The 11,807-nt window shown below is 37.7% G+C and overlaps 1 non-coding gene across 1 annotated transcript; it reads right to left on the bottom strand.

Moving 5' to 3' along the window:
- Positions 1-1,539: 1,539 nt before the first annotated feature.
- LOC112745121 (small nucleolar RNA R71) lies at positions 1,540-1,647 on the bottom strand. The gene has a single exon (XR_003173065.1). It is a non-coding gene; the product is annotated as a small nucleolar RNA R71 (small nucleolar RNA).
- Positions 1,648-11,807: the final 10,160 nt, after the last annotated feature.

The raw sequence follows: 11,807 nt of genomic DNA, 5'->3' as shown, positions 1-11,807 counted from the left end.
TTTTCATGCATTGAGTCTTTTTCATGTTTTTCTCTTTCTTCATTAAAAATTTAAAAAAATCAAAATAAAATATCTTTCCCTTTTTCACTCATAAATTTCGAAAATTTGGATTGACTTTTTCAATTTTTTTTAAAATCTAGTTGTTACTTATGAGTCAAATCAAATTTTCAATTTAAAAATCTTATCTTCTTCAAAATCTTTTTCAAAAAAAATCATATCTTTTTCATTTTTTTTATTTTCAAAAATTCTAAAAATATTTTTCAAAAATCTTTTTCTTATTTTATCATATTTTCGAAAATCACATCATCAATTAATGTTTTGATTCAAAAAAAAATTCATGTTTGTTACTTACTTGTTAAGAAAGATTTAAACTTTAAGTTCTAGAATCATATCTTGTGATTTCTTGTGAGTCAAGTCATTAATTGTGATTTTAAAAATCAAATCTTTTTCAAAACTAATCTCAATCATATCTTTTCCAAAATATCTTTCCTATCATATCTTTTTAAATAATATCTTATCCAAAAATTTGATTTCAAAAATATCTTTTCTAACTTCTTATCTTCTTATCTTTTTAAAATTGATTTTTAAATTTTTTTTTCAACTAACTAACCAATTGAATTTTTTGTTTGTTTCTTATCTTTTTCAAAACCACCCAACTAATTTTCCCTCTCTAATTTTCGAAAATACCTCCCTCTTTTTCAAAAATTCTTTTTAGTTAATTAATTGTTTAAATTTTAATTTTAATTTTAATTCTCCTTTAATTTTCAAAAATAATCAACTTCTTTTCAAAAATTAATTTTCGAAATTCCCTCTCCCTCATCTCCTTCTATTTATTTATTCATCTACTAACACTTCTCTTCACCCAAAATTCGAACCCCTTCCTCTCCTCTGAGTTCGAATTCTTCTCTTCTACATTCTTATTCTTCTTTTCTTCTACTCACACAAGGAAACCTCTATACTGTGGTAAAGAGGATCCCCGGTATCTTTAGTCCTCTTCTTTTTCACATGAGCAGGAGCAAGGACAAGAACATTCTTGTTGAAGCAGACCCTGAACCTGAAAGGATTCTGAAAGAAAAACTGAGAGAAGTTAAAATACAACAATCCAGAGACAACCTTACAGGAATTTTCGAACAAGAAGAGGAGATGGCAGCCGAAAATAATAATAATGCAAGGAGGATGCTTGGTGACTTTACTGCACCTAATTCCAATTTACATGGAAGAAGCATCTCCATCCCTACCATTGGAGCAAACAATTTTGAGCTTAAGCCTCAACTAGTTTCTCTGATGCAACAAAACTGCAAGTTTCATGGACTTCCATCTGAAGATCCTTTTCAGTTCTTAACTGAATTCTTGCAGATATGTGATACTGTTAAGACCAATGGGGTCGAACCCGAGGTCTACAGGCTTATGCTTTTCCCTTTTGCTGTAAGAGACATAGCTAGAACATGGTTGGACTCTCAACCCAAAGATAGCCTGAACTCTTGGGATAAGCTGGTCACGGCTTTCTTAGCCAAGTTCTTTCCTCCTCAAAAGCTTAGTAAGCTTAGAGTGGATGTTCAAATCTTCAGACAGAAAGAAGGTGAATCCCTCTATGAAGCTTGGGAGAGATACAAGCAACTGACCAAAAAGTGTCCTTCTGACATGCTTTCAGAATGGACCATCCTGGATATATTTTATGATGGTCTGTCTGAATTAGCTAAGATGTCATTGGATACTTCTGCAGGTGGATCCATTCACCTAAAGAAAACGACTGCAGAAGCTCAAGAACTTATTGACATGGTTGCTAACAACCAGTTTATGTACACTTCTGAGAGGAATCCTGTGAGTAATGGGACGCCTCAGAAGAAGGGAGTTCTTGAAATTGATACTCTGAATGCCATATTGGCTCAGAATAAAATATTGACTCAGCAAGTCAATATGATTTCTCAGAGTCTGAATGGAATGCAAGCTGCATCTAACAATACTCAAGAGGCATCTTCTGAAGAAGAAGCTTATGATCCTGAGAACCCTGCAATAGCAGAGGTAAATTATATGGGTGAACCTTATGGAAACACCTATAACCCCTCATGGAGAAATCACCCAAATTTCTCATGGAATGATCAACAAAAGCCTCAACAAGGCTTTACTAATGCTGGAAGAAACAGGTTTAACAATAGTAAACCTTTTCCATCATCCACTCAGCAACAGACAGAGAATTCTGAGCAGAATCCATCTAGCTTAGAAAATTTAGTCTCTGATCTATCTAAGGCCACTCTGAGTTTCATGAATGAAACAAGGTCCTCCATTAGAAATTTGGAGGCACAAGTGGGCCATCTGAGTAAAAGGATCACTGAAATCCCTCCTAGTACTCTCCCAAGCAATACAGAAGAAAATCCAAAAGGAGAGTGCAAGGCCATTGATATAACCATCATGGCCGAATCCAAGGAGGAAGGGGAGGACGTGAATCTCAAGGAGGAAGACCTCTTGGGACGTCTAGTGATCAATAAGGAGTTCCCCTCTGAGGAACCAAAGGAATCTGAGACTCATCTAGAGACCATGGAGATTCCATTGAACCTCCTTATGCCATTCATGAGCTCTGATGAGTATTCCTCTTCTGAAGAGAATGAGGATGTTACTGAAGAGCAAGTTGCCAAGTTCCTTGGTGCAATCATGAAGCTGAATGCCAATTTATTTGGTAAAGAGACTTGGGGAGATGAACCTCCCCTGTTCACCAATGGACTAAATGTATTGGATCAACTGAGATTGCCTCAGAAGAAACAGGATCCTGGAAAGTTCCTAATACCTTATACCATAGGCACCATGACCTTTGAGAAGGCTCTATGTGACCTTGGGTCAGGAATAAACCTCATGCCACTCTCTGTAATGGAGAAACTAGGAATCTTTGAGGTGCAAGCTGCTAGAATCTCATTAGAGATGGCAGACAATTCAAGAAAAGAGGCTTATGGTCAGGTAGAGGACGTGTTAGTAAAAGTTGAAGGCCTTTACATCCCTGCTGATTTCATAATCCTAGACACTGGGAAGGAAGAGGATGAATCCATCATCCTTGGAAGACCCTTCCTAGCCACAGCAAGAGCTGTGATTGATGTAGACATAGGAGAATTGATCCTTCAACTGAATGAGGACAACCTTGTGTTTAAAACTCAAGAATCTCCTTCTGTAACAATGGAGAGGAAGCATGAAAAGCTTCTCTCAGTACAGAGTCAACTAAAGCCCCCACAGTCAAACTCTAAGTTTGGTGTTGGGAGGCCTCAACCAAACTATAAGTTTGGTGTTGAACTCCCATATCCAAACTCTAAGTTTGGTGTTGGGAGTCTATAAAATTGACCTGATCACCTGTGTGGCTCCATGAGAGCCCACTGTCAAGCTATTGACATTAAAGGAGCGCTTGTTAGGAGGCAACCCAATGTTATTTAATCATTTTTATTTTATTTTCTCTTTGTTATTTCATGTTTTATTAGGTTGATGATCATGTGGAGCCACAAAAATTACTGAAAAATAAAAAACAGAATGAAAAATAGCATTGAAAACAGGACACCCTGGAGGAAGGGCTTACTGGCGTTTAAACGCCAGTAAGGAGCATCTGGCTGGCGTTGAACGCCCAGAACAAGCATCACTTCGGCGTCTAAATGCCAGAAATGCATGCAAAGGCATTTTACATGCCTAATTGGTGCAGGGATGTAAACCCTTGTCACCTCAGGATCTGTGGACCCCACAGGATCCCCACATACCTCCACTCACCTTCCCTCCTCATAATCCTATATCACCTCAATCTATCTTCCCCATCACCTCTTCACCACTCACATCCATACACCCCACCTACCTTCAAAATTCAAAATCTCTTTCCCACCCAATCCCACCCATATAGCCGAATACACACATCCCTCCATCTCCTCCATATCTTCTTCTTCTTCTATTCTTTCTTCTTTTGCTCGAGGACGAGCAACATTCTAAGTTTGGTGTGGTAAAAGCAGAGCTTTTTTTTGTTTTTCCATAACCATTGATGGCACCTAAGGCCAGAGAAACCTCTAGAAAGAGGAAATGGAAGACAAAAGCTTCCACCTCCAAGTCATAGGAGATGGAGAGATTCATCTCAATGGTCTATAGCTCAGTGGTAGAATATTTGACTGCAAATCAAGAGATCCCTGAGATACCTCAGGGGATACATTTTCCTTCACACAATTATTGGGAGCAACTAAGGGTGGAACATCAAAAGCACTCCATCATCCTCCATGAAATTAGAGAAGATCAAAAAGCAATAAGGGAGGAGCAACAAAGACAAGGAAGAGACATAGAAGAGCTCAAAGACATCATTGGTTCCTCAAGAAGGAAACGCCACCATCACTAAGGTGGACTCATTCCTTGTTCTCAAATTTTCTGTTTTTTGTTTTATTTATGTTAAGTGCTTATCTATGTTAGTGTCTTATTACATGATCATTAGTATTTAGTAACTTTGTCTTAAAGTTATGAATGTCCTATGAATCCATCACTTCTCTTAAATGAAAAATGTTTTTAATTCAAAAGAACAAGAAGTACATGAGTTTCGAATTTATCCTTGAACTTAGTTTAATTATTTTGATGTGGTGACAATACTTTTTGTTTTTTGAATGAATGCTTGAACAGTGCATATGTCTTTTGAAGTTGTTGTTTAAGAATGTTAAATATGTTAGCTCTTGAAAGAATGATGATAAGGAGAAATGTTATTTGATAATCTGAAAAATTATAAAATTTATTCTTGAAGCAAGAAAAAGCAGTGAATACAGAAATCTTGTGGGAAAAAAAAGAGAGAAAAATGGCGAAAAAATAATAGAAAGAAAAAGAAAAAGCAAGCAGAAAAAGCCAAAAGCTCTTAAAACCAAAAGGCAAGAGCAAAAAGCCAATAGCCCTTAAAACCAAAAGGCAAGGGTAATAAAAAGGATCCCAAGGCTTTGAGCATCAGTGGATAGGAGGGCCTAAAGGAATAAAATCCTGGCCTAAGCGGCTAAACCAAGCTGTCCCTAACCATGTGCTTGTGGCGTGAAGGTGTCAAGTGAAAACTTGAGACTGAGCGGTTAAAGTCAAGGTCCAAAGCAAAAGAAGAGTATGCTTAAGAACCCTGGATACCTCTAATTGGGGACTTTAGCAAAGCTGAGTCACAATCTGAAAAGGTTCACCCAATTATGTGTCTGTGGCATTTATGTATCCGGTGGTAATACTGGAAAACAAAGTGCTTAGGGCCACGGCCAAGACTCATAAAGTAGCTGTGTTCAAGAATCAACATACTGAACTAGGAGAATCAATAACACTATCTGAACTCTGAGTTCCTATAGATGCCAATCATTCTGAACTTCAATGGATAAAGTGAGATGCCAAAACTATTCAAGAGGCAAAAAGCTACAAGTCCCACTCATCTTATTGGAGCTATGTTTCATTGATAGTTTGGAATTTATAGTATATTCTCTTCTTTTTATCCTATTTGATTTACAGTTGCTTGGGGACAAGCAACAATTTAAGTTTGGTGTTGTGATGAGCGGATAATTTATACGCTTTTTGGCATTGTTTTTAGTATGTTTTTAGTAGGATCTAGTTACTTTTAGGGATGTTTTTATTAGTTTTTATGTTAAATTCACATTTCTGGACTTTACTATGATTTTTTGTGTTTTTCTGTGATTTCAGGTATTTTCTGGCTGAAATTGAGGGCCTTGAGCAAAAATCAGATTCAGAGGTTGAAGAAGGACTACTGATGCTGTTGGATTCTGACCTCCCTGCACTCAAAGTGGATTTTCTGGAGCTACAGAACTCCAAATGGCGCGCTCTCAACGGCGTTGGAAAGTAGACATCCAGGGCTTTCCAGCAATATAAAATAATTCATACTTTTCTCGAGTTTAGACAATGCAAAAGGGCGTTGAACGCCAGTTCTACGCTGCAGTCTGGAGTTAAACGCCAGAAACACGTCACAACCCAGAGTTGAACGCCAAAAACACGTTACAACTTGGCGTTCAACTCCAAAAGAAGCCTCTGCACGTGTAAACTTCAAGTTCAGCCCAAGCACACACCAAGTGGACCCCGGAAGTGGATTTATGCATCAATTACTTACTTCTGTAAACCCTAATAGCTAGTCTAGTATATATAGAACTTTTTATCATTGTATTCAAAGTTTTGGTTACTCCGGTTCCCCTCTGGGGCCGAGACCAATGAACTCCATTATCACTTATGTATTTTCAACGGTAGAGTTTCTGCACTCCATAGATTAAGGTGTGGAGCTCTGCTGTTCCTCATGATTTAATGCAAAGTACTACTGTTTTTCTATTCAATTCAACTTATTCCGCTTCTAAGATATCCATTCGCACCCAAGAACATGATGAATGTGATGATTATGTGACACTCATCATCATTCTCACTTATGAACGCGTGCCTGACAAACACTTCCGTTCTACATGCAAACAAGCTAGAATGAATATCTCTTGGATATCTAATACAGGGGACCGAGTCCGAGTTATTAGAATCTTCGTGGTATAAGTTAGAACCCATGGATGGCCATTCCTGAGATCTGAAAAGTCTAAACCTTGTCTGTGGTATTCCGAGTAGGATCTGAGAAGGGATGGCTGTGACGAACTTCAAACTCGCGAGTGTTGGGCGTAGTGACAGACGCAAAAGGAGGGTGAATCCTATTCCAGTATGATCGAGAACCTCCAGATGATTAGTCGTGCCGTGACAGAGCATTTGGACCTTTTTCACAGAGAGGATGGGATGTAGCCATTGACAACGATGATGCCTTACAGAAAGCTTGCCATGGAAAGGAGTAGGAATGATTGGATGAAGACAGCAGAAAAGCAGAGGTTCAAAGGAACGAAAGCATCTCTATACGCTTATCTGAAATCCTCACCAATGATTTACATAAGTATTTCTATCTTTATTTTCTATTTATTTATTATTATTATTCGAAAACTCTATAACCATTTGATATCCGCCTGACTGAGATTTACAAGATGACCATAGCTTGCTTCATACCAACAATCTCCGTGGGATCAACCCTTACTCACGTAAGGTTTTATTACTTGGACGACCCAGTGCACTTGCTGGTTAGTTGTATCGAAGTTGTGACAAATTATGAATTAAGATTAGAGCACCAAGTTTTTGGAACCATTACCAGGGATCACAATTTCGTGCACCAGCTATTCCGCTAGACCCTCCAATAATGATCCTTTCTCCAAGACATAAAATTTGGGGTAGAGGAATTACCCAAATTTTGGATGGGAAAATCAACCACAGAGGCACCAGAATTTTAATAACAATTAGGTCCATCAAAAAAGTTTCAATCAGAGTAATTTCAACAACAATAATCCACCATCTAATTCTCATAAGTACTCTGACTTAGACTCCATAGTTGCAGAGCTCTCCAAGAGTACTCTTAGTTTCATGAAGAAAATCAGAGCTTCACTTAGGAACTTGGAGGTTCAGATCGGTCAAAAGCCACAAAAGTTGCTGAAATTGATCAAAGGTTATTTCTTTTCTAGTAACACAATTCTAAATCTAAGAGAAGAGTGCAAGGTTATCACCTTGGTAAGTGGACCAGTAGTAGGTTCAAAAGCTAAGGTTAATGAGGAAGCACAAGTTACTGAGGGACCAGTTGAAAAAGAAGCTCCGGAGAAGACACAAGCCAAGGAGAAGCACGCCCATGAGAGGCACCCTGATAATCCTTTTTCGGTTGATCTTGAGCAATATCCGACGAAGCCTAAAGCACCTGAGTACAAGCCAAATATGTCATATCCTCAGAGGCTTCAAAAGGAGACCATGGACAAGCAGTTTCAAATTTTTTGGAAGTCTTCCAAAAGTAACAAATCAATATTCCTTTTGCTGAGGTTTTAGAGTAAACGCCTCTCTATGTCAAGTTCATGAAGGATTTCCTTTCCAAGAAGAGGACTTTAAAGGGAGATGGGACAGTGGTCCTGACTAAGGAATGTAGTGCCAAAATTCAGAGTAATTTGCCAAGGAAGATGCCAGATCCAGGGAGCTTTCAAATTTCATGCACCATTAGGAGCACAACCTTTGTGAAAGCCTTGTATGATCTTTCATGAAATATGCACATCGCCTCTGAAATATGCATTACAACAAGGATAGCATTACAAATAGTGGACAAATCTCTGAAATATGCACATGGAATAGTGGAGAATCTCTTGGTCAAAGTGGAGAAGTTCTTCCTCCCAGCCGACTAAAATATTCTTGACATGGGGAGGATGACAATGCCTCTATAATCCTACAGAGGCCATTCCTAGCCACTGGAAGAGCTCTAATTGATGTAGAGGAGGGTGAACTAGTGCTCAGAGTGCATGAAGAGTAGTAGGTCTTTCATATCTTCAAACATATGCTTTCATTAGGTGAAGAGGAAAGGTGTATATAGACTGAGCTCATTGATCCAAACCTTCAAAAACCCCCTGATGATGCACAATAGGGTCTGTAGCTCAAGCCTCCTTTAGTGACAAAAAACAAAATTCCCTTGACATCAAACCTAAGTTTAGTGTTGTGTGTGTGTCATCCACCAAGGAGAAAGTTCCCAAGAAGAAAGTGCCAAGGGGTTGGAGAAACAAAAAGATACCCACTGAAGGTTTCTCACCAGGGTTAAAAGTGGTGATGACTCAACATCCAGGGTTACCTTATACAGTAAACAAAATCCTCTCTCTTGAGCATATTGAGCTGATCCATGAGGACATAGGGAGAAGATTCACAGTGAGAGGGGAGGAGTTGAAGAATTATGATCAATGATAAGGAGGTGCCCTCTTGAGATGTTCTCAGATTGGATCCGGTTGTAGATTTTCTATGATGGACTCTCTGAAATGGCTAAAATATCTCTGAATAATTCTGCAGGTGGATCTCTACATATGAAGAAGACTCCTGAAAAGGCTAATGAGTTGATTGAGATGGTTCTAACAACCAATATTTATACTCTTTTGAGAGGTCCTCTATGAAGAAAGGAATCTTGGAAGTGGATGCCTTGCATGCTATTCTTGCTCAGAACAAGACCATGTCTCAACAAATTAGTATACACTTGAGTGAGATGCAAGTTTCAGCTGTTAGTGCTCAGAATGCCCCTCAAAAGACTCCATATGACATGAATGGTGGCTTCACTCAAGGTGAGAATTATGAATATGCTGAATTTTATCCTGAACAGGTCAACTTTATGGGGAATGCTCCTAGAAATCCCAACAATGATCCATATGCCAAGAACTTTAATCAAGGTTGGAGAGATCACCTAAACTTTGGGTGGAGAGAGCAACATCAGAGGCCACATAATTTTAATAATTCGCAAAGCAGTTTTAACCAGAATAATTTCAATAACCGCCAATTTCAATCATCTGAGCCACAGCAACCTCAGCAAGCAACTTCTCAGCCTCAGAAGACCACTGACTTAGAATCGCTAGTTGCAAGTTTTTCATAAGAAACATCTTGGGCATTAATAGCTGAGACTTGCAATCCACCCAAGTGTTGAGAAATAGCTTTTATCTGTTGAGACATGGCTTTATTTTGGGCAAGAAGGGCATCCAAAGCATCCAGTTCCATGATTCCTTTCCTCACAGAAGTCCTCTCAGAAGAATACAGATATTAGTTGTTAGTAACCATCTCAATCAAATCTAAAGCCTCCCCAGGGGTCTTTTTCATGTGAAGAGATCCGCTTGCAGAATTATCTAAAGACATTTTGGCGGCCTCAATAGCTCCATCATAAAAGATCTGTAGCTGGATCCAGTCTAAAAACATGTCAGGAGGACATTTTCTAAGCATCAACTTATACCTCTCCCAAGATTCATAGAGAGATTTACCCTCTCTCTGCCTGAAAGTTTGAACATTAGTCCTCAGCTTGGTCAACTTCTGAGGTGAAAAGAATTTGGTCAGAAATCTGTTGACCAATTTGTCCCATGTATCCAAGCTTTCCTTAGGTTGTGTGCCAAGCCACTGCTTGACTCTGTCCCGTATAGCAAACAGAAAGAGCAACAACCTATAGACATAAGGATGAACTCCATTGGTCTTCACCGTATCACAAATTTATAGGAAATTTGAAATGAATAAATTTGGGTCTTCCTGGGGGAGTCCCTAAACCTGACAGTTTTGTTGCACTAAAAGTGATGAGCTGAGACTTCAGCTCAAAGTTGTTAGCAACCATAGGGGGTACAACAATACTATTACCAAAGAAGGTGGGACTAGAAGCGATGTAAAAGCCAAGTGTCCTTCTAGGTTGCTCAAACACATTAGGAGCATTAAGAGCATTGGGCATGACAACATTGTTGGTGTTGTTTAGCTCCATGATGAACTCTTCAGCTTCCTCCTTAGAATGTTCTCTGAGACTCTCAGCAGCTCTAAAATTTCTAACTAACTAACTTGTTGTTGGCGTCTTCTAATAGTTCTTTCAATCTCAGGATCAAATTCAAGAAGAGGTTCCTTGTCTCTATTCCTACTCATAAATAAACAGAAAACAAGAAAAGGTGGAAATTTCTATGTCAGAATGAAGAGAATTCTCAGTGAGGTAACCTGAGTAAAAGAAATAAAATAAAATAAACTAAATAAATTCAATTAACTTTCGAAAATTAAATAGAAATTTAAAATAAAAATTTCAAAAATTAAAAGGAAAAAGGGAGCAACAATTTCGAAAGTAATAAGAAAAATAGGAAAATAAAATGAATAAAACAAAAAAGAAAACACTAAGCAAGTTTTTTGAAAAAATAAGGAAGAAAATTAACAAAATTAAAGTAAAGAACGTCTAATCTAGGCAATCAAACAACGCGTAGTTGTCAATCACAGTTAATCCCCGTAACAGCGCAAAAACCTTGGTGCAGAATTTTAGGATACCACACTGAACTGGCAAGTACACCGGGTTGTACCAAGTAATACCTCAGATGAGTGAGGATCGATTCCATGAGAATTGATGGATCCAGCAACAATAGTTGAGTGATTTACTTAGTCAGACAAGCAAAAAGAGGTGTTTTGAGTTCAAATTGCATTAAACAGTAATTCGGAGAAATTAAGAAAGCAAACAATGACTTGGGTGTGAAATGTATATGAGAAACAGTTAAGGTTTTGGAGATATTTACTTTTCTGGATTAACAATTCTTACCAACTACTTCAATCATGCAAGATTCAATTCATGGCAAACCCTAATTGATTAAACCCTAATTCCTTAGTGATTTAATCTCCTCTAACCTAATCAACTGCCAATTTCTTCATCACTTAATTAGATTAAAGGTTGAAGTCCAATTCTAGTGTGTTAGCCACACAAACCCTAATTACCCAAAGATAAGATGATTATATATCATGTATCACGTTAAGTCCAGATAACCAAAGAATTGTGAGAATTTACTTTCAAGCTATTATTCAAGTGAGTTAACTTTTCCAAAGATTCAACAAGAATTCAAGTAGAAAAAGAGTTATCTTCCAATATACCTGAATTCCTAGGATAAAGAATGAAAGTAATTCTTGAATATAAATTAGTACATTGATTGAAAGTATGATGATAATGGTATTAATCCATAGAATAAACAGAGCTCCTAACCTTAACAATGGAGGTTTAGTTGCTCATGGAAAAAATAAACCCTAGCAGAGAAAAAATGTGTAATTCTGAAAAGTGCGGAATAGGAGAAGATGAAAACCCTAGGCCAAGTTATCTTCTCCTTTTATATCTAATCCTAACAAATGAAAAATATAAATTTCTAAAATCTAAAAATATCTTTTTTTTAATTCATAACTAATTTTAAAAACTAAATTAAATCAAAATATTTGGTGAGGATCACGCTAGAAACCTTCTTTTTCATCATACTAGCGCCAAACTTGAGATTGGTGGCGTT

Source organism: Arachis hypogaea, chromosome 14 (genome assembly GCF_003086295.3).
Source record: "Arachis hypogaea cultivar Tifrunner chromosome 14, arahy.Tifrunner.gnm2.J5K5, whole genome shotgun sequence".
Taxonomy (NCBI): Eukaryota; Viridiplantae; Streptophyta; class Magnoliopsida; order Fabales; family Fabaceae; genus Arachis; species Arachis hypogaea.
This window is presented reverse-complemented; position numbering and strand designations above follow the sequence as displayed.